This window comes from Drosophila persimilis, unplaced genomic scaffold (assembly GCF_003286085.1).
Source record: "Drosophila persimilis strain 14011-0111.01,24,50 unplaced genomic scaffold, DperRS2 tig00001387-arrow-arrow-pilon, whole genome shotgun sequence".
In the NCBI taxonomy this organism is placed as follows: domain Eukaryota; kingdom Metazoa; phylum Arthropoda; class Insecta; order Diptera; family Drosophilidae; genus Drosophila; species Drosophila persimilis.
Genome location: NW_020825479.1, coordinates 71,537 through 75,744, shown reverse-complemented (window position 1 = coordinate 75,744; position 4,208 = coordinate 71,537).

The following is a 4,208-nucleotide window of genomic DNA, read 5'->3' as shown; positions in this document are numbered from 1 at the left end:
CACTGCTCGGTCGTGACTCCCTGACTCGTGTTCCTGCTCCGCCTTATATTGGCCGTGGCCATTCCTTTGTGACCGAGGGCTCCTCTGCCATCTAGCGGTTCCGCTCCCTCGCCCTATGTCCCCCGCTGCTCGCTGCTCTGTCGCTGCTGCTTTGCTGCTCTTCTCCGCTCTTCCGCTGGCTCACTGCTCTGTCACTGCTGCTTTGCTGCTCTTCTCCGCTCTGCTGCATGCTCGTCGCTCTGTCGCTGCTGCCTTGCTGCTCTTCTCCGCTCTGCCGCTGTCTTGTTGCTCTGTCGCTGCTGCTTTGCTGCTCTTCTCCGCTCTGCCGCTGTCTTGCTGCTCTGTCGCTGCTGCTTTGCTGCTCTTCTCCGCTCTGCCGTTGTCTCGCTGTTCCGTCGCTGCTGCTTTGCTGTTCTTCTCCGCTCTGCCGCTGTCTTGCTGCTCTGTCGCTGCTGCTTTGCTGCTCTTCTCCGCTCTGCCGTTGTCTCGCTGTTCCGTCGCTGCTGCTTTGCTGCTCTGTCGCTGGTGCCGCTTTGTCGCCGTCGCGTGCCAAAGTTCTAGGCGCCGTCCGCGACCATTTTCTCCCGGCACGCGGTGTCTTCGGCGTCTCTCCCCGTCTCTTTCTACTGCGTAGGTGGCTGGCTGCGTGGTTTTCCGGGTGGTTTTCGCCGGCGCGTCTGGGACACGTGCCGGCGGCTGTTGCTTGGGGGGGTTTAAGTAAACCAGCCTCAGCTGTACACAAGTCGAGGGATCAAAGATTGGTGCTGGCTATTCGCCGGGGCTCTGATTCTGGGCTGCTAATCCCTGATTTGAAGTTTTTCTGCTGCTGCTTAGATCCCTTTTCACTTTTCACTGCTTTTCACTTTTCACCTATGCTCACCGACTTTCCCCTCGTGTGTCCCTGCTCGGGCGCCATCTGTAAGGAAGTTCTCAGGCCGAGGTACAGCTTCTCAGTCTGTCCAGGGCCCGGTCCTTCCCCACAGCAAAATTTGTTATGTGAGGACCTAAGGGGAGAGCCGTTCGCAGCGAAAGCGCACACGTGGGGTGGATCGAGGCGTGGGTGAACCCGTTCTTGGGGAGCTGCAGAGACTTGCGTTGGGGGTCATGCGTGGCGGGAGAAGGGGGTTTGGGTCAGGGGTCGGAAGGGTAGTGGAGAGGGGAGGTAGGGGAGAGGGGAGCCCAGCTTAGCAGATGCCGCATGACCCACGACTCACATCTGCGTCGGCGGGTCCCCAGGGCGACGGTGTAGGAGAGGGAACCCAGCTTTGCGGATGCCGCGTGAATCCACGACTCACATACACTTCGCCGGGCCCCCAGGGAATAGGGAAGAGAGGGGGAGGGGCTGAGGGACTCCTACGGGCGAAAGTTCTGAAACCGGTGGGTTGAGGTGGGTGTCTTTATTGTGGGGGAATAAACGACAAAAATTTACAAACATTTTGGGAAACTTCTGGTTCTGTGCGTACACCCTGCCTACTGCACCGATCTATCCCCCCCAGAGCTCACATATGTGAGGTGGCTCACCCTTGCTTTCCCTTCCTTGGGTCCGGCGGCCGGTCCTCGTCACGGTGGTCACGACTTATATATTTTTGTCTTTTTTTTTTCTCGCGGGGTCGGGGCACTGTTTATTTTTTTCGAACCGTTCTGGTTCAGCACTTCGAGATCACTCCCGAGCCTGGCCCGCGCTGGACCGTGCCAGGCCTCTGCTTTTCTTTTTGCAGCTTCTCTGCCGCTTCGTGGCTGCGCAGCTTTCGGCTGTCGGCCTCGGCTCGGGGGTGTTTTTCATGGTTCGCCGTCTGCTCTCTCCCTCGGCTGCGTGGGCAATCGGTGGCTTCTCTGCCGCTTCGCTTTCTGAGCGATCGGCGACTCTCTCCGTTTCCTTCTCTTCCATGTCGGCTCTCTTTGCTGCGTGGCCGTAGTAGGCGTCTCTCTTTCGTGTTGTCTCTTCGCTGCTAATAAGTAAAAGGCCTCACTATTTTGGGGGTGTTCTTAGCCTATTTCTTATTTTAATTGGGGAAACTAAGGATTCATGGTTGTTTTTGTTATAATAGTAATAGTAGTAGTAATAAAATGAGATAATAAGCCTCCCGGGGCTGTCCCTTCAGGGGATGGTGTTGTGGTCAGGTTTTATGGAGGCTTGTGCCTTCACAAATTATATAAAACGACCCTTGTTTGTAATACATTCAGATGTATGTGGCCCCATTAAACCAGTTACACTAGACGATAAAAATTATTTTGTGATCTTCGTAGATCAATTTACACATGATTGTGAAATCTATTTGTTAAAATATAAATCAGATGTATTCAATGTATTTAAAGATTTTGTAGCAAAGAGCGAGGCTCATTTTAATTTCAAGATTGTCAATTTGTACATTAACAACGGTAGTTCTGCGTTAATAAAGGAATAAGTTATCATTTGACAGTGCCACATACACCTCAATTGAATGGTGTTTCGGAGCGAATGAGAAGAACCATTACAGAGAAAGCTCGTGCTATGGTAAATGGTGCAACAGTTAGACAACAGTTTTTGGGGTGAAGCTATGCTAACTGCAACATATCTAATCAACAGAATTCCTAGCAAAGCACTTGGTGATTGTAAAATGTCCCCATATGAGCTGTGGCACAATAGAAAGCCCAAGAGATGTTGTCGTAGACGAGACTAATGTGCTTTATTCTAGAGAAGTAAAATTTGAAACAGATTTGCCGAAAGAGAGTAAGGAAAGAAGTCAACAAGAATTCCTGAATGAGAGTAAGGAATCTGATCAGCTTAATTTCCCGAATGATAGTACGGAATGTGGAATCCTGAATGAGAGTAAGGAATGGTATCAGTTTAATTTCCCGAATGAAAGAACGGAATGTGAAATCCTGAATGAAAGTAAATAATACGAAAAGCTGAATTTTCCGAATGAAAGTAGGAAAAGAAGAACTGATTTCCTGAATGATAGTAAGAATTATATATCCCGAATGAGAGTAAGGATTGTGAAAAAGCTGATCAGCCAGATAATTGTCGTGAAGAAAATATGGATACTAATATAATTAGTAGAAAAAGTGAGAGGTTAAAGTCTAAGCCGAAGGTGTCTTATAAAGAACATGATAAAAGCTTTAACCAATTTATATTAAATGCCCATATAACGTTTGATGAAGTTCCACATTCTTTTGATGAAATAAATTTTAGGAATGATAAATCTGATTGCGAGGAGGCAATAAATACAGAGTTAAATGCCCATGAAATTAATAACACCTGGACAATTATAAAGAAGCCAGAAAACAAAAATATTGTAGACAGTAGATGTTACTCAAAAGTACCAAGTAGACTATGAAGAAAGTTTTAGGTTCGTACTATCATTGGCAGTCCAGTTTAATTTGAAAGTCCATCAGATGGATGTTAAAACAGCTTTCCTCAATGGTACATTCAGTGAGGAGATATATATGCGGCCTCCTCAGGGCGTATCATGCGGTGCTGAGAATTCGATTTTGTAAACTCTGCCCTAGATCGTTGCATACATATTCTTGATAGAGGTGACATAAAGAAAAACATATATGTATTATTATATGTTGATGATGTAGTAATAGCGACAAGGGATATGGATAGAATGAATAATTTCAAAAAGTATTTAAGCGAAAGATTTAGAATGACTGATGTCGGGTCAAGCAGCTTAAATATTTTAAATTATTGCCAGTGGTGCGGCCCAAAGGAAATGCATTTTGGTGTTGTCGTTTCCAATGCCCCCACTGCAAAGATCATTTGCTACCGCATATGCGCATGCAGCGAAATTCTTTCGTCTCCTTATGTCGCAATCTCTCGTACTCGGCTTAACAGCGTCCCCGAGCAGCTCTAACGCTCTCGGGCTATCATACGCTCTCGCTCGCGACTAAGCTTGCTGCATAAGGCCCGGCAATTTGGTCCGTCAGCCCTTGCATGGGCAGTCTTGAGCTAATCGTCGCATCAATCGTTCGCCCAATCATCCCCATATGTACATAAGCGATAAGTTGGTTTACATATGCAAATAAATTGTGAATTATAAACAGCCTCTCGACTTTCATTAACTTCAAATTGCAACAGTTATTAAAAACGCTCAATAGCTTAACATTTGGTGACCCCGACGTGATTGTGCAATAAATAATCCATCAGTGCAATCACAAACTAATGTATAATGCATTAAAAGATCTAAACTAATTGCCATCTCAACCAGTGTCATCCACCACATAAG